This window comes from Poeciliopsis prolifica, unplaced genomic scaffold (genome assembly GCF_027474105.1).
Source record: "Poeciliopsis prolifica strain line A6 unplaced genomic scaffold, Auburn_PproV2 SCAFFOLD018, whole genome shotgun sequence".
In the NCBI taxonomy this organism is placed as follows: domain Eukaryota; kingdom Metazoa; phylum Chordata; class Actinopteri; order Cyprinodontiformes; family Poeciliidae; genus Poeciliopsis; species Poeciliopsis prolifica.
In genome coordinates, this window is record NW_026562393.1 from 32919 (window position 1) to 52810 (window position 19892).

General features: G+C 40.8%; 1 pseudogene; it reads right to left on the reverse strand.

Moving 5' to 3' along the window:
• LOC129368133 (cGMP-dependent protein kinase 1-like) overlaps positions 1–15581 on the reverse strand; it is a 35752-nt pseudogene extending 20171 nt beyond the window's left edge.
• Positions 15582–19892: the final 4311 nt, after the last annotated feature.

Below are 19892 nucleotides of genomic sequence, written 5' to 3' on the forward strand. Positions count from 1 at the left end.
TCATCAGAACAAAGCAAAGAATCAGTTAACCTTCTCCAGATCTTAAAGGAAGAGGATGCGAGCGGCCGCTTCGCTGCTCTTCTTTTCTGTCTGAGAGAGAAAAATGCTGCTGCAAACTGTAAAACTCCCGAGGTTCTGTCAGGATTCTGCTGCTGGATTCCCTGATAACAGATTTGGAAATAATTCTGCAGCAAATAGCACATTCACAAAAGCAACAGTCGGGTGATTAAATATGTCAACATAATTACTCTGATTGGGTAACAGGATAATAAGGGAGAGAAACTCAGGGCAATAATGGGGTTAATTAAGGATGCAGGAAATCACTTTGGAAGCTATTTGTTTTATTTCTGTTACATTTTAGTGAAGCGCTACTAAATATTCAAGTAATAACCTAATAACAACTTAAGAGTATACTTATTCATAATAAAAATGAAATAAATAAAGCGCAGCGACATACAAGAAAAGGTTATCAGTCAACATTTCTGAAAATCTGTTATATTGACACGCTTTTTTGAAAAGAACATTAGAAAATCATTTCAATAGCGAAGCCATTTCCATTCCGAGATATTCCCAAATATTTAATTTAAAAAATATTCTTAATTTTATATCCAATGTGAAGTCACAGGATTCAGTCTTTTTATGAAGAAACTCTGTTACAGTAAATTGTTATTGTTTAGCTTCAAATTTATTGCCCACTTACAAATTATGTATAAAATACATATTTTCATTGTGCCTAGCTGGAATAGTTTTAATTGATTTGTTAATTTGATTTATTAGGGTTTTTTATTTAAAAAATCTGATGGCAGATAACATTATCACTGAACCACAAGTACATAAATATGCTTTTTTTTCTTACCTGTGATTAGTTGCATCCTTCGCAGAAATACAGTCACTACACAGCTATAGTTTTTTAAAAGGGATACGGTTCACTTTGATCAAATCCTGCTCTTATTGAAACTTAATCTCCGCTGCCTTAATCTGATATGAGATTAAGACAGATTAAGCTCAAAGACAGTAGCCCTGGATGTTATATGTTATCAGTTTCCTCCACTTTTCTCACATCTTTGCTGAGCTGTCATAGATTCCTTCATGTCTTCTAACTTTTTTTCTTCTGTCCACCAAGCAGCCTCTTGCCGTGACACAAAACGACGAACGGGTTATTTGACATGAACCGCGGATGAGTGACACTCTGTGTTTTCACGCTGTAACATTTCTTTCACCTAAAAGTTTTGAGTTTTTTAAATGTTTCTCCGGAGGACATTTTTACACTTAATTAAATTTAAACGTTATGGTTAGGTTTTTTTTTTTTTCTGATCGTTTTGAATGCATTTGATTTTTTTTTTTTTTTTTTGTCCATTCTCGCCGCTCTCCCTGCCTCACTGTTTTATTTTTGTTGTTGTTTTTTTTGCTTTCTGCTTTAGTTTTAAATAACTGATTCCAAATTTGACAATTTCCAAAAGTAAAATATGATTAGCCGACATGTTGCTAAGCAACCGCATTCACTACGAAGATCTGTGTGTGTGTTTGCGTGTGTGTGTCTGAGTGTGTGTGTGTGTGTGCGTGTGTGTGTGTGTGTGTGTGTGTGTTTGCGTGTGTGTGTGTCGTGTGTGTGTGTGTGTGTGTGTGTGTGTGTGGGTGTGTGTGTGTGTGCGTGTGTGTGTGTGTGTGTGTGTGTGTGTGTGTGTGTGTGTGTGTGACACATCATGAGACAAAACTGCTGCATCTGTTTCTTCTGCCAAACCACAAATAATGAGGATCATGTTTGTCATGTTTACACACTCACACACACGCGCACGCCCACTCCACAAAAAACTACCAGCCTCGTCTTTTTCGGGCTGGTTTTTCTTTTTTGGGATCACTTCCTCTTCCTGTGACAGAAGACAGACAAACAGAGCTCCACACACATAGATATAAAACATTCAAGAAAATCTGCCTGCTTGAACTTCAGACTCCTCTCTGAAACCAGTTCCTTTAACATTGATTGGATAATTATCTAATCTGGCTCTAATATAAAACCCGACAAAAAAGACGCCTCTCACATTGTGAGGGACGTTCTCTTAGACTCAGCGTGTGTGTTATTCACTCGGCAGCTTTTTTTTTTTTTTTTTCCTGGACATAAATGTCATTGGTTATTTTGCGCACCGCGCGCTGCCGCCTACCAACACGGGACCAGCCATCTGGAGGATTGTTGTCGGGTCTCGGTGTAGTCCAGCGCCACTAAGCCACAAAAGGTCTGAAAGGACCTGAAGACACAAGCAGACCTGCTGCCGCTCTGAAAAGGTCAGGTGGACTCTAATGAGGAGGTGGAGCTAAATTTATCCTCACCGCATCTTCACAATAGAACATGCCCAAGTGGGACCGAGGGAGGACGTTGCAACAGGAACCTTCTGTGGTCCGAATGTGTTCAAACAGTGTCTTCCCTCTGAAGAGATCCTCGCTGTTCTGTTGAGACGGCAACAGCACGCCGTCCATTCCTCCAGATGTGAGTCTTAGACGTCTCCAGGCTGCAGATTCAGTCCGGCGGCAGCATCAAGGCGCGCTTTCAGTGGGAGGATCACGTTACCGAACAGGATTCTTATGTAAAACGCTGACCTCAAATCCGGCTATAAATATAACAAACGAGCTGAGCGTAGTAACACAGAGCCGGAGAGGCTCCAGGTATGATCTCGGAGCCCCTCCCAGTCCTCGTCCCATCAGAAGGGAAACAGACCAACATGTGCAAAAGCTTCTGCTCGTATTGCAGACTCCACTTTTATCACAATACGTCTATCATAGATGTCATGTTAATAAAATCCATCCAGAGGTGGAGAGGAGCCTCACTGCAGCTGCTCTTTTATTTTGTTTTGAGTCTTTACCTCCTGGTCACAAGGACAGGACATACCATAGCTATAATTACGACTGCTCCAATCCACACAGATCACACAATCCGTCTGATTCCAACTCAAGAATATGACCAGTGAATCTGCGCACTATAAAACCAAGAGGAATCACGGTCTTGTCTAGTCGAATGCTCATTGTTGAGGGACAATGAAAGCAGATTCCAATAGTCCTTTCCACTCTGTTCTCTCTCACCGATCTTCTCGTCTGATCCCTGATGTCGTCCGTCTCAGTCTTAACCGGTTTCTGTAATCGTTGCCCACGACACGGTGCAGAGTCCCAACGAGGCTAGATCTAATTTTCCTACTCCTCACCCTGGTGCCAAAAATGTTCGTCGGGTTACAACAAAATACACTGTATGGCATATAATTGGTAACAATTCTTCAAAGACACTTATTTACGCGGCGTAAGGATGATTAAAGTTCATCAGCATTTTCTGATTTTTTTGTTAACTTATTTGGAATATTTGTTGAAAATATGCCAAAACATTGAGATTGGCCAAAGGATGATGAAGCTACACGAACTGCAGAGTCACTTTGAAATGAAATACGTGCAAACTGAAAACGTATTTTCACTTCTTAGTATGGATCCCTTACTTTTTTGTCTGTGCTTTTAAAACTGCTTTGGCGCTCCAAATCCTTTACGCTTCAGTCTCTGATCATCCGATCTTGATGTCTGGATTTAAAGGTGCTGACTCTGCTGTCCACCCACCAAGGGACACAAAGAACCAGATAGCAGAAATTATAAGAGACAATACCAGAATTATTGAAGCTGCTGTCCTCAAGATACTGGAAAATGTAATCATTTCTTATCGTCACTTTTTCAGGTCAACTTTCCTGAGTTTGACCTGAGTTAGGAGCCCAAACACTGCATCCGCCTGTGGATGAAAACTGCAGCAAACAGCCAAGCAAAGCATTATCTGATAAACCACAAATTCATAAAGTCTGTTGTCATGGACACAGCATTTCTCCTCCTAAATATTAACCGGAAGAAAGGGCAGCACCCATTGTTCAGCTCTGCACACAGGCAGCAGGAACTTACAGTGGACTTCTCACCACAGCGTTATATATTTCTAGAGCTATTCGTACGAATTAATCAGAGTTCCGACGTTCCCGCTACATTTGTTGTTTTAAACTGTATTTGTTTTTATCTATTTTATGTACAGCACTTTGTTTCAGCTGTGGTTGTTTTAAAGCGCTTTAGTCCTGTTGTTCTCGTTCTAAAAGTCTCTCGGTACAGGGAAAAATCAAAACTGACTGGCTGTGCATCGTCTCAGCTGGAAACGAAGACACATTTTGCATCCCTGCAGGAGAACAACGAGTCATTTGTTTCACTCTTCGTCTCTATCAACAGGCAAATGAGAGAAGTTTGGCACCAAACTTACAGCTGAAGGAAGAAAAACATAATTATATCTTGTTTCTGACACCATTGGCAGCTCAATAATAATAATAATAATAAATAAATAAAACTCTTTCCATTTTCAAAGCTGTACAAAGCGGACGACGCCACCAGATGAACTCGTGAGCGTTCAGCGTCACCAACAGAAAGCCAGCAGCAGTAAATGTTCAGCAGTGAGGAGTAAAACGACCTTTGAGATAAACTTCCTGCTTCAACCAGAGGCTCATTAAAGAGAAGGTTACTTTGCCTTTTGCAGGTCACACGGATTCATTAATTTTGCTGAATATTTCCCATGTCCCAAAACTCTGACGGAGCACTAAATGAACCTTCTCCGAACTTGTTTCACATTCAACCTCCGGTCCCTCGACAGCACAGGCAGCGAACAATGCAAACTATTCGGTCGCGAGTTTTTTTATGTCAAACATAAAATTGATCGTGTTTCACGTCCCAGATGAAGCTGTCCAAGACGTGTTAGAGACTGATCAGCACACTGAGCTAAGAAATGCGTAAGACGCTCGGCAGGTGTTGGATTTTTATTCTTCTCTAGATCGACGCAAAAGGATATGCAGGCAGAACGAGGTGGAAACAGAAGGAGGCACAAGGGAGGCACAAGAACATAAGCAAAGGCAGATGGAGGTAGAGACAACAGGATACAAAGAAGGTACAGATAGACGGAGGTACAAAGGAGAAACGAATTCAGGGTGAAACAACAAAACACTAATAGGTAGAGAGACAAATACAATAAATATATTAAAATTGAACCGTTTGGAGGAAAAGCCTTTTGTTCTTGTCTATAAAATCCATCTCAGATGACTCTTATAGACCGATTCCCATCTCGGAACCAGCTGCAGCCTGTGTTCTCGCTCTCACCTTCCATGACGAACACCAGAGAGCCTACATCTCCTTCCTTTATGATACAGGCGTCCTTCCCATAATCCACCGGGTACATACAGTCCACAATCTCCTGGATCTGAGAGAGCTCCAGGTTCTTCATGAAGTCATTGTCCAAGATGGCTTCCTTTATCAGCTCCTTGGACCTGCGAAGAAGAGGAGAGAGAAAAAAGTTTTATTAAAATATCTCCAAGACAGAGACAGGATAAGGTCAATCAATCAGTCAATTAATCAATCAATCAATCAATCAATCCATTCACTCATCCATCCAACCAACCAACCATTTCACAAATATTAGGCCTATGTCTAATCTTTTAGTGCTGGCACTAATTCTATTAGTCTTTTAGTGACCAGTTAAGGAATTTTAATCTGCCAATATTATTATCTCATCCTTTCTATCCTTCCTTAAAAATAAACATAATACCATAACAGCTGCGTCGAAGGTGGTTGACGACATAATTGCTCTTAACCAACAATAACTCCAACCCCTACATGTCTGCAACTCTTATGTCTGTGCTGGATCAAGGAGGTCTTCTCCCATCTGTTAACTTTCCAGGGCATCTCTTAGACTCCTGCTGCCTGATATCTGTGCTCAGTTTGCACAGAGAAATGTTGACTTTTTAATTCTTTCGCTCGCACAACTTGCTGTTCCTTTCTGTTCGTGTGCAGAAGCTTCTGTTCAGTCTGGCGCTCCGTCGCCCTGGAACTTACTTCAGGAAACTTTGAAATCGACTGAATTGATCCAAAATAAAAGCATTTGAGGCGGATAGACTGACTTTTCCCTGCTTCTCAAAGCTCAGCAATTTTCTATTAACTGTGTAACTTTCTGTGTTGTATTTGTTTGCTGCCTCTTGGCCAGGACTCCCTTGAAAAACAAGTTGTTTTTTTTCCTTTTTTTTTTAACTTAATGGGATTTTACCCAGGTAAAAAAAAACCGTTTTTTGAGTGACCCATAAAACTTAAAAATGTAGTAAAATACCTCAAAAGAAAAATGACTGAACTGGGACAAGTTCGTGTCAGAAAGTCAGGACTCAAAGTTTGGTCTTCAATCTGACTGTATCCTAAATTCTCCATATTGCCACAACTAAATAACTTCATATCTTTTCTCTAAAATTTACTTTTTTATAAATACGGCCTGGAAATATTTAGAATATTGTTTTAAGACATTGGCATGTCCTCCTAGACACTCAGGATTGTGTTTCTATTCTGTTCTGTCAAAGCCGGAGCTCATGAGGAACCTTCTTCTGAAACTCTCAGCGTTTAATTAACTCTCCTGTCTGCAGTTATCGTCACGCTTGTGTTTGACAGCGTAAGCATCTGCGGCAGGCGGCTTCAGCTCCGTCTCTTATCAAACGGCTGAAGTTATTTTCTGCAGGTTTGATCATTTGTCATCTCCGAGCCCGCGAACACTGAAGCCGCGGCGCCCTGATCAATGGCAGCCGGGTGGCGTAGAACAGACAGCCGATTCATCCAAACCGTCCTCCGGCTCAGATCGATCTTGCAAAAGGTGCGGCGCCTCCGGGCGAAGGAGGAATTATCGAGACCCATCGCTGATGAGAATCTCAGCGACTGTCAGGAGATGCTCTAGTTTCTGGGATACGATGTAAGTCGCAAAGCAGAGACGAAACGGATGTTTCAAGCAGATAACAAGTGATCACAAGAACCCGACCGTGTCTGCAACGTGTTTGACAAAACGTTGGACAGAGGAGGAGTTGTGAAATGTTTCAGATGTTTGGTGTTTGGTTAATTAACTGTGGATACAGCAGCATGCTTGATCTGCATATAAAGCAGAACCCGTGTACAAGGTTCAACATGATGCAGCAATTAGGACAGACATTAACTCTTGTGTTTGATGAAGACGTCTATCAGAATGACGCCTTAACTTTGCGAAATGCAGCTTTTAGCTGAATAATTGAACATTATGGCCCACACAAAAGCACTTAAGGTCACATTACAAAGGTCTGATGCCCTGTCCTTAACCTGTTCCTCTCACCATTGTAAATTGAAAGACACTCTCCATCGTGAAATCATGACTCATTATTTCCTGTTTTTTTGAATGAGTTCTGTCATGAAAAATGTCCCAGAATGCCTTTCACCATGAGGTATGCGTCACTTTAACCCCGAGTCTGACTTTATCGCAATCTGCACAACTTCTGTTTGCACGGGAGAAGGTTCTGACTGGAATTCAAAACTCAATAAGGCTCTGTGCGCTAAATCGATCACACTGGTACCTTGTGAAACCACCCAAAGTCAAAATACTGCCACTCTAAAAAAAAAAGAAAAAAGAGGAAAACGTCTTTCACATGCTGTTTTACAATGAAAATCACCAACAAATTTAGAAAAGGACACCAATATTTAAACAACAAAAAGCTGCTCTTCCAGCCCCTTTGTGTATGGAGAATGCCATTTCTTTTTGATTTAACTGTCTGAGCCGGTACGAATGAAATTGCTTTACATTTACATCTAAGATTCAATTGTCAAGCTCACTTTGTAAAAGTGCAAAGAGTCGCCTTCATTCTCCGATTGTTGGTTTACCATGGCTGCAGTGGGAGGCTATGAGGCTAATCTTTGCGTTTTAGCTCGATTTGTACCAAAATACCTATCAATAATAATTAACCAGTTATCAGTGATTGTTTTTCTTTTGTATGTTTGTGTTTTTTTTCTTTATCTTAGTCAACTGAACCAGATTCTACCATATCTGTACTGATTAGTGGAGCTGATGTTCTTAACAGGAAGTGGGGCCCCTAAATCACATCCTGCCCGAGGCTCCAGGTAGTCCCCTGTACATGCTATCTTCTTTACTGCCTCCCAACAGAGGCACTTAAACAGTGTCATCATTTCTTGTCTTTATGGCGCCATAGTTGCTTTGTTTTATTGTTGTTGCTTTATTGTCTCTTCCCAAGACGTCTGGTTTCGAATTTTTGCTGGACTCAGGTTTTTGGCTGTCTTTATTTTCTGAAAAGCAGTTAATTTCCACTTCTTCTTCTTCTCCTTTTCCCATAAACTCTGGGCCATCACTTGGTTGCTCATGTGAGCAGCTCTACCCTCTAGATGCAAATAATACCAAGCAGCTGAGCCGTCGTCGTCGTCGTCATACAGAAACTGAAGAGGAGGAGAAGGATGCCTCTCTCAGTCAGCAGAGCCAAAGGTTTTTCCTTCCTGTCGAGAGTGGAGGGCTCAGTTTTATTGAAATGGACTGAAAGAGACAAAGTGAGTGGAAGGAAGATGTTGAATGCTCCATAGATCATCACTGGCTGGCAGCTGCTGAATGATTTCCAGAAAAAAAATTTAAAAAAGGAAAGAAATCTGCAAAGATGTAAATAGCCCGCTCAGGATTTAATCCAAAAACACCTACAGTTCAGTCAGACTCACAAAGCGTTAAGTTGCTACAAATAAGTGACTTCAGTGTAAAGGAGCATTATTAGATTATTAAAGAGAAGAGAAATAGTTTTTTTCCTCTTTTTTTTTGGTTGTGAAATGCACATTTAAGCATCAGGCAGCTAAAATAACTACAATAGGAGAACTGTTTTACTGCAGAACCCTAAAATCAGTATTGATTAATTCATTTATTTATTTATTTGAAAACTGATTGGCGTCAACGTCAAACCATATGACGCCCAATCAAATTCACCTTTGACCTGGGATGTAAAGTGTCAATAAAAGACTCAGTTCTCCTTGATTTGTTGGAACAAGGGGTAGAATAATTAATTAATTGGTAAAACTAAAAAAAAAAGAGTGATTAGTGAGTGAAGCATGACGCAGCGTTTGATGACAACCACATGGTGCGACCCTATCGGTTGTGGCAAGTGGTGGTGGAGGCAACTGCGTTGCCCAAAGAGTTGCGGTGACGTAGGCGTTGCGCTCGTAGCTCGGTTCCGCTACAAGCAGCACGCTGACGGCTGCCTTAAATCCCAAGTTCATGGTGGATCAGTTCACTTTGTGACCCGTTCAGTTTTTGATAAAGCAGAACAAGAAATAGGCTACATTGAATACAAATCGTCCTCCAAGTTTCATTAGACCTACATATGAATAAGCGAGTAAATCGGGACCAAAGTTGAATATTTTCTCACAGATTTTCTTTAGAAACTTCTAACAGGAGAAGTTATGGCGTCACCTCCCGAATTCAATCAGCAGACCAAGCAAATGCAGTTGAGAAACATTTCATCTCCCATCGACGTTTGCAGCTGAAATATTTTTTCTGAACTGAGGCGACCAAGATTGATCCCTGCGGTGCGGGAGGAAACGTCGAGCGATATCGCTTTGTCGTTAACTTTGAGGTTTGGAGGGAGAGATGTGCATGGCGGCCTGCTTGATAAGCTCCGTTTTAATTCATCTGCAGAGGAAACGAGCTCTCGGAGATGAGCCGGAGCTGGGCGACAGGAAAACATTGCTTCTGTTTCTGCGCACCAACAGAACGGGACTCGGGAGGAAAATCAGCGAGATCTGGATGGAAGGTGGTGACGACGCGCTCGCCACTGTGACCAATGCGGTCGTTACTGCATTGGTCACAGAGGGAGGGGGAAGGTGTAAGGACAAGTGAAATAGATGGAGGGAGAAGAAGGTGACGAGTGTGAAAGAATAGAAACCGGAGGAACAAAACAACAGATGGGCGAGAGGGAAAAATGATGAAAGGAGAATTAAGAGAGTGGAAATAATTAGAGAGACAAAAAATAAGAAGAAGAAACTCAAAATGAAAAGGGAACTCAAAGCACAAAGAAAATAAATCTGAACAGAGATGATTTTGTAAAACTTGATCGACTAATACTGGCAGAGTGTTTTAACAGGTGGCAGGGGGCATTAGCTCATTACCATCTGCCAATCAGAGGCAGAAACACCAATAACATCTAAAGATCAGTAAAAACGTCACAACAGCGGATGAGATCACGTTTCTAGACTCTTTATCGGCATCAGGTCAACAGAAGAAGCTGAACTGGAAGACTGGAATGAGTTTTACTGCGTAAAAGTTTCAAGAATCTGACAGAGCAACAGGCGGTCTGCTGGATTCATGTGTGTTAGAATTGATCTGTAATTATTGCCGATCAATGAGAAGAAAATATCAGCATCAGGGGATGTTGACTGTAGAAGAGAGAGAAAAATGCAAAAAAAATGAAAAAAGAAAACTCACAGCCATGTTAAGGCAGATGTGTATTCTCAGTTTATGGTGAAAAATTATGAAAGATTTTGAATACCGATCAATTTTGTTACTTTATAAAAGAGAAAATAACATGCATATTTTAAGACGGGAGTGAAAATTAGCTGCTGAATTGAAGCCAGGTTGTAAGACGGGCTTGAAACGTTAAATACAGGCAGCCGTTGGAAAAAGATGAAATATAAAACTTTAGAAAGCTACTGAAACTCACACAGACAGGTTCAACGGTGAAGCTTAAATCTGGCTTTCAAAGGGGGAAAAAAAAAGGCTTTCAGGCTTTTTTGTCTTTGAAGGATCTACGAGTTGCACGCGAGGCCTCAGAAAGAGCTCCGATGATGTCAAGGTCGAATCCAACACAGGCCGAAACGTACTCGGCGAGAACGTTTTACTCGAGGAAGCAAAGAACAAGGCAGAAGTTTTTCTCTGTTCTTGGGCTGAGACGCTTCATAACTCACGAGCGTTCAAGAGCAGAACTCCTGTGAGGTCTTCACAGCCCTCCCACTGCAGCATTTGTTCACGTAGTAAACATGCCCACTTAAAAATTGGTGACCAACTGCACAAAAGCTGTCAGACAACACAGGCGCATGCAAAAAGTTCTGACCCGATGAGTCGAGCCAGAAACAGAATGATGTCGCTTTGCTCCTGCGTTTAAATTGCCTTTTATCCAGAAAAATGTACAGATGTTATGATCACCATCCTAATTCGAATGTGTGCAGTTTTGCCGATGAAATGGAAGAGTTGCATTAAAACTCTGCTTGCTCACATTAACTTCATCACCATCACAGTTTTATGTGTTTTGTTCTCTGACGTTGCAGTTTTATGTGTTTTGTTCACTGATCAGATGACACACTGTCATCTGATCAGTGTGTAGGAAATGAGTCTGAATCAGATTTCATACAATAAATAAATAAATAAAAAGGCTTAAACTGGCATGAGAACCAGTTGCAATGGGAATGTGATAAATTCTAAAGCTTTTTTCTTTCCAGAAACATGACAATATATAATATAGTTTATGGATCATATTCTCAATAATTCATAATTGAATTCATGGCAAACATTCAAGAGATCTATGTAGCCTATATAATTTTATGTTAAATTAAATTATATTAACATGCATTTTAAGTTGTATTAAGGTTCCTCAATGCTTAAGAATCTGAAATGTTTCACACTGTTGGCTGCTTGTTCTTCGATGAGTTCTGCCTGTGCTGCATATATGACAGAACAAAATAAACAAGAACAAAGATCTTCAAACAGATGGAGAAACATTAGCAAAATTTGATTCATGAAAAAAAAAAGTCCAAGATTTCTGTGCACTGCTCTCAGGAAGGAATCAAAGATCTTGTTTGTTTTCCATAACAAAGAAGCTCTTAATCCATAAAACAGAGAGCATTATGGGGATTACATCCGTATCCTGAAGTTTGTGGTTTTTTAACTCAAACACCTGATAGACGCCTCATGATCAAATGTGGGAGCCTTCAAAGCTGTTATAGTTCTTCTTGAATAATTTCAGCATTCTGCAGGAGATGATGGGTTCAAGGTGACGTTATTTCATTACAAAAAAAGCAAAAACCTGATATATCCTGTGGACCGAACTTAGACTGAAGAGCTAATTTCAAAGAAATAGACCAAATTCACTGACTCTGACTTTTTCACAATGTTCTACTTGATGTTTTTTTTCTCTTTTCTTATTTTTTGGATAAGAAAACAGAAGTTGGATTTATTTCTGTTTTGTGTCTCTCAGTAGGAGTCGCATGACGGCAGCGGGAGCGCGTTTAAAAATGGAAACGAGTGAATCTTGCTTGTATCTGGAAGGAGTTTCTACAGCTGCGAGAACCACAGCAGCTATTAACAAAGACCCACCATCAGGCCTCGCAGCAGGAACTGCAAACCTTCTGATTCCCACGTCGCTCTGCAGCTGGTGATCATTGCAAACTCTGGTGGATCACTTCAAACTCTGTCAGCAGTGAATCGGGGAACAGTTTCAGTGGATCATTAACTTATCTCTAGACACCATGAGAGCTGGTGGGAGTCCACAGCCCACACAAACACACACGCATACACACACATACACTCTCTCTCTCGTCTCCATTACTTTATATTTTCATATAACACACAGACACATGCGGGCGGGCTGCAGACTCGGAGAGGGAGATGGGAAACAAACCCTGTCATCTGCCTCCGTGTGTGGGAAGATAAAAACCAACGCGCTTGGTTGTTCTCGCCGCCGCAGACAGAAAAGCACGCCATTTAGCAGTCTGCAAAGAGCGGCTCTCTCGGCAGAACTTACCACCAAAGAGCCGGAGACGCTGACAAGTTAACAGGACCCTCAGAGATCCCAGTGGATCATCCTAATCATGATCCCGTTTAAGCCAACTGACAGAGACAAGACCGTCAAGAACAATCATGCACACGTTTCCTTCTGCACAGAAACCACATAAACATGCTGTATGTTTCTTTTTATGACCATATTCTGTTGCATGTTTCTTTAAATCTGACTAAGCTATTTTAATGACGCCACAATTTGCCTAAATTATCACCTTTTGTGACTTTCTATCTAGAATTTCTATCTTATTCTATTCTGTTCTGTTCATTAAAAGCACTGAGAGTCCAACCAAGCGGGCAAGTAATGTCATTATCAGACAGAGTTAAAATGCATTGCCCCAGAAATGTTATATTCTATTAAATAATGCATCTAAACTCTCCTTTCTGACTGCAACATTGCACAAATTACAGCTCAGGATATTGTGCAGCTCCACTACATGCAGAGACCCCAAACCCTGCTTCTATTTTCAGGGCAGCGGCATATCTTGCTATTTCTTATATGAACACATAGCAATAATAATATTACTCAAGTAAAAGAAAAAGATACAATGCAGCAAAATGACTCATATAAGTAAATTTTTATGGCTGACTCCATGGAGGGGGCAATGCCCCCCAACGCCCCCCAACACCTCCCAATGCCCGTCCATACCGCTTGGGCCTGGGAGCGTCAGGAACAACTCGCAAGATTTTTGCATGTTTGAAGTTCGACAACAGGATGCTGAACAGGAGATGCGTCTGTGCACAGGTGTGTGAGGAGAATACTCAGATTGGAAAATGAACTGAGCGTGTTTGAAACACCAAGCTGCACACGGGGCAGGTGTCTTAACAGACTCTTTCTCTCTCATTTCCCTCCATGAGGAATGGTCAGCCTGAGGCCCTGACCTCGGTCGACATCATGCGGTTTTTGTTCATCCGAAGGAGCGAAGGGCCGCCTGCTCGAGTCGTCGGCGCTATCTGATGCTGATCAGAGCTCGGCAGTCAGCCCCGAAACGGAGCTGAAAAGCTTCATTAACGCAGAACAGAGCAGATCCATTAGGGCTCGTTCCTGTCGCTAATGAGCAGCTGCAGCTGCAGGCCTCAAAACCGATCGCAAAGATTAACAAAGACCCTCAGAGTCACTCATTTAAGCCAGACTGACAAGCACTGAAAGCCTGTTCTCCGCTCAGGTAATGATTGGTTTTTATTTGACGGCGAAACAGCTGAACCCATCCTTGAACAGTCTGACATAAAACAGCTTTGAAACTTGCTGAAGGCACAGAACCGCCTGTCACAAAACCAGCCGAGAGAATAAAACTGTTGAAAAGAAAAATCAACAAAAAAAAAACCCACTGGTGTTCAGTGGGAGAGTCTTTCCTCTGGTCGTAAACTCTTATGAAGTCCAGCGTGTTCAACCCAGGCTTAAAACTAGCTGAGAAATAACATAAAAAAGCACAAAATCTTACAAAGTTTGGTTGAGTTTCTAGTGGAAATTATCTTAGTACAATTGTGATACAGACAAAACTAACTTACAAGTAACTTTTCTGCAAGATAAGAGCTTGTTTTCAGTCAGTAATTTCTGAATACTAATAAAAAGTACTAATTCCACTGGCAGCTTGTTTCGCTTATAACATAGCGAACTTGTCCTGTTGGAAGACCAAACGTCTACTGGTGCAACTCAGAACTTTATTTATCAATGTTAAATAATTATTCGCTAAAAAAACGTGCTGCACAAACGAGCAGAAAAGTTGCTTGTAAGTTAGTGTGTCTTATTTCAAGTGCATCAAGAATAACTTGGTAAGATTTTGTACTTTTTCAGTGCACTGCAGGATGTTCTGTTAACTTCCGGTTGCATGCAGAACTTTCTACACGTTCAACAGAAGCTTAAACCCGGCCGATGGGACGGAACGAGTTCTATGAGGTTTTCTGGAACTGCTGAAGGAGGTTCTGTTCAGTTCCCACATCTGCTACAGCCAATGTGGGAACTGAAACCAGCAGGAGGAAGTGAAGGACCTACTGTGGGCTCTTGGGGTAGAACGGCAGCGTGACGTGGCACAGCTCGCTGATGTCAAAGGCCGTGGGTTCGGCGGAGATGGCCTGCCTCTTGCTGCGCTGCTGGTCCGGCGGCAGCACCAGGTTCTTCTGCTGGGCCTGGACCTGCTGGGCCGTGGCGGGCCGGATCACCGAGCGGTACTTGTCCAGCTCGTTCTGCAGCCTCTGGATCAGCTCGTCCTTCTGGTCCAGCTCCAGCTCCAGCTCGTCGATCAGGGCGTCGCGCTGCCGCAGCTCCTCGATCTTCTCCTGCAGCGCGTACTGCAGGTCCCGCAGCGTTCCCATGGGTCCCCTCAGCCGGTCCCGGCAGGACGTCGGGTCCGAGGCTCAACGTCCGCCGCTGCCTGACCACTTTGGGATCTCCAGGTTCGCGGGAGAAGTCTCTGGGTTCCTCGTTTAGCTTGAAACCGTTGCCCTGCCAGCTCTTGTTTTGGCCCTCCCTGAGTTTTAGGATTCAGTTGTTGTGTGGGAACTTCTCTGTGTGAAACTCTCCTCCAGATTTTCCCAGGAACATCCAGAGGACAAAGCACTTTCAGGAACTTTCCAAATGTTTCTTTTGGCTTAAAACTTTTAAAACTCCAGAGTTCTTCACCCTTTACACCAGTCTCATCTTTTAAAAGTCTTTAACAACATTTTTCTTTGTCTTTTTCACTTGTCAGGGAACATGTGTTTGCTCTTGGTCCAAATCCATTCCATTTTGAAATGCCTGGGTGCCTTCGGGCAGTTCCCAAAGTTTCCCTTGTATATATTACATGTCTGGGAACGTTTGAAAGAGGAACAAATAAAAAGTGGACCAGTCCCACTATATGAATGCTTAAATTGTTCTTGTGGCGCTTTGAGGTTGGATGGAATCAGTGATTTTACACAAGGAAAAAAAAAAACTCTGGAAAGCAGATCAAATAACAGTAGATACTCCTGTGAGTCACACTTGATTACATCCAATCAAAACAAACCGCCTCATTTATTTGTTTTTGTTTAAAAAAAAAAAAAAAAAGGATATTTGGATCCAGGATTCCTCTGAATATGTGAAATAAATAAAACAACAACAACAACAACAAAAAAACTGAAGACGTGAGGAGAAATCCAGCGAACAACTAACACAAAGTTTCCAATCAGTCTGGGGAGAATGAGAATCCCTCAGGGCTGATCCGGGTTTATGTCCGCTGGGATATAAGGAACCAAACAGCCGCCGCTGGATTAAAGTGTGAAAACGGAGGCGCGGGGATCCAGTAGCGCACACTTCATTCCCGACACGCACACACACGCGCACACACACACAAAGAAAGAAAGAAAAAGACGCGCTCCAGTCGCACCTGGAAACAAGAGACAGGAAGCCAAGGGAAGACAAACGCCGGAAAACAGGAGCCGCGAGACCGGAGCGATGATCCACTTCCAGTGTGAATAGTTTAATCCGAAACAGTTGGAGCTTCAGTGGAGGTCGGAGCGGAAAGAGAGAGAGAGAGAGAGAGAGAGAGAGAGAGAGAGAGAGACTGCCTCCGCACCTTTTCATCACCTGTCCTACTGCTGCTAGTCACCTGTGCTGCTTCAGTTAAAGTTTTCTATGCACAGATGGAGGGGGGAAAAACTATCTAAATGTTCATCTTAAACCAACCAAAAATGTTTTTATTTATTTATTTATTTATTTATTTATTTATTTATTTATTTATTTATTTATTTATTTATTTATTTTGCAGGAATAAGCCGTGGCCACAGGGATGGATGTTCAGGAAAACAGATGAGATGACATGTTGATTAATAAGTTTCAAGAGGTGCGTTCACGTGCAAATTTAAAATGGATAACAACCGATGAACGACGCCCTTTTTCAAACTCATGAGACTTTAGCAAAAGTTAAAAATCTAACTGTTCTAAAAGTGTTTAAATTTGACAGTATATATTTCTATATATATAGCCTATATATATAGCTATATATTTTTTCATGTGAAATAAAAACAGGAGGTATAATAAATAAATAAATAAAAAAACAGAACCCGGTTCACGTTCAAAGTCTGATTCATCCTGTAAATCTCCTCCGAACTGCATTGAATAGACGTGTTGGACCGCAGATAAGGACGGGTCCAGTTCAGACCAGAACTGTGAGCCTGGTCCGTTCTCTCTATTTATATAAAGCTTCTGTGTTGGCATCAGTGTTTGTCCTGCTGTGTTCAGACTGTCAGCATGGCCCTGCAGCTGCTGCAGAGACATTTGAGGAAATTACAGCGAATCCACCCGAAAACAGACTTTTATTCCCTGATCTCACACAGAACATTATTATTATTATTATTATTATTATTATTATTATTATTATTATTATTATTATTATTATTATTATTGCTGCTTTTTGCTGCTAGGGATCATATTTCATAATGTTCTGATCAGAAAAGAGGCATCGCGGACGGATGCAAGACTGTAATCGGTGCTCGCCCTCTTCTGGAGACGTACTGTCATTGCAACCAGGAGACAAAATCTGGAAGAACTTTGTATTATTATTATTAATATTATTGTTTTTATTATTTTATTATTGTTGAACATGATGCTCATGGAACGAAACTGATTCAAACCGAACCTGTTGTCTACTCCCAACATCCTGTGTTTATCAGAAATTTAATTAAACTAAATTTGCTGATTTAGTCTGACTTTGGGGGCAGGTGGGTGAATTGATCTGAATCATTTATGAAAAATTAAATTGGCTTAGAAGTCATTGTCTTGGATTGCGGAAATGGACTAGAGTCTGCAACAAGCAAACTCCATGCAGGAAGACCTCCAGCCGCAATTTAAACCTGTCGCTTTAACTGCGCCAAAACCAATAATCTGTGTGATCTGCACACATTCGGATGACATGGGTCACTGCAGAGAAAAATGATTTATTTATTATTTTTGATAGGGATCTGCAAGCTTTATAATAATCCAAAGACTCATTCCTCTTCAGTCCAGGTAAATAAAACTTGTTAAAAGTCGCTAATGTTAAAAGACCTTTGGAAAAGACAACTACTATATATATATATATATATATATATATATATTATATATATATATAATATATATATATATATATATATATATAGTATAATGTTTTCTTAAAGAATGAAAAACTGACAATCTGTAGGTTTAAATAGGTTGAATATTGAAAATAATTGTCTATAAAACACTAACCAAGTTTTTCTTCTTTGTGTTTTGCTGCCATCTGTGGGCTGTTTTGTAGTAAAGCGTTAAGAAAGTGTGTTTTTCCTCAAATGAACAGGTCTTCTATGGAGGAATTTTCCTGCCATAATCCTTCTAGCGGGTGCCCGTGAGGCTACTATCGATTGTAGCAACCACTGGATGTAGGGAGAAACAACGACATCAGCTTTCTGCTCCATAAGCATCCGCCAGACGTGTGCCACTGATTGCAAACAGCCTCTGATCTTTGGCAGGTGATTGTTCGCCCAACCAACTCGCTCCCTCTAGAAGGAAACAAACGCCCCCAGTACAACACTTTCTTTCTATTGGCTGAGAGGTTGCCAGCCGACTGTTCCAAAAGCTGTTTCCAAAAGCAAGCAGAGAGTTCGAGCAGTCTGGGCGCGAGAAGTTTTGAGTGCAATCATTGTAAGTTTTGAGAAGAGGACTTGAAGTCCTCCATTCAAAATGAAAATGTAAGCAAAAGTGTTCAAAGTTTTGAACAAAAGACATGAATTGAAAGTCTTCTTAGTGTGCAGGGGGGGAAAGTTAAGGTTAAAGTTCATTCACGTCATGTGTGAACACGTCATTTTTCTCAGCATTTCAGAAATGACATGTATTTTAAAACTTATGTTAACATCCACATTTTGTGAAGAAATCAGTTTCTATAAACTGTTTCCTCCCACACAAGGGAAGCAAAGTTGTTATGTTCATGACATCAGTGGCGAGGGATGAAATGCCTGATAACACCATCACTTCTCACCTGATTCCTTATGGAATCTAAAATCATGCTTTAATCTCTTTTCCCAGTGAAGCATTTTGGATTACCTGTCTATACCTGTTTAACTTAAATTTGCAGCCTAAAGAAATATTAAAACAAATTTGACAGGATGGCATTCAGAATATTCAGACTTGTTTAACCTACCAGAACATTCATGGGGCATAATGCAACCATAATTAATTTTACGTCTAATTTTTTTTTTAATTGAGCTTTTCTATTTCTTCTTTTGATTTTGGCATTGTGTTTCACATTAGGCTGATTCATTGGACAGAGAATAGAATAGAATAGAATAGAATAGAATAGAATAGAATAGAATAGAATAGAATAGAATAGAATAGAATAGAATAGAATAGAATAGAATAGAATAGAGGGAAATTTCAGGTGTTAACAGCAGACATGTCATTTCAAAGATAAAGAATTAAGAATATATGACAAAAAACAAAGACATATATACTGTACAGTAAGAACAAGCTATTAACATGAAAATACTTTGCAGTTATCAGAAACAGGTACTCTGATCTCAGGAATGTGCAACTGAGAAGGATTTGTGGATTAAAAGAGAACAGACCATTTACAATATGTGAAAAATGAAAACTGTGCAAACAACATAAATGTTATTTAAAATTGGGAAAACTGCAAATACTAGCAAAGGATGACATCTATTGAATTTGTTGGGAGCAGTGGTGATTATAGTCTAACATCTGTTCAAATACTTAAAAAACAAACAAACAAAAAAGACATTAAGTCCACAACACTGGCTGACTCTTCAATTGTTTCATTCTATTCTTTTCTTTTTCTGCATCTCATTTCTTCGTTTTACACCGTTATTTGATCACAAATAAGAATATGAGCCGAGTAAATGATCGAAATGAATTATTACGACACAAAAAACAAGCGATGGAGCCAAAACATGCTTAAATGTAACACTTTTATCCCACACTGTGTTATTCTAATATACCAAAGGCTGACTCCATTTTGAATGCAATATCAATAGTCTTATCAATACTTTTGATCAGGAAGATTTTGGAAGCCCTAGCAAGATGATTCTCACAACATCTGTAAGCAGCTGGAGAGGCCTCTGATCCAGATCCTGTCGGTCAAAGGCCTCTTGATGCTCACACACACACACACACACACCCGCATACGCACACACACACCTACACACACAGGACTCCCTCAGTGTGTCCACAGATAGCAGCAGGTTAAACATTAACAACCTGCAGCTTGTAAAGCTAACACCAGGACAGTGAACCTTTGGAGTTTGATATGATGTGATCACACACACACATACA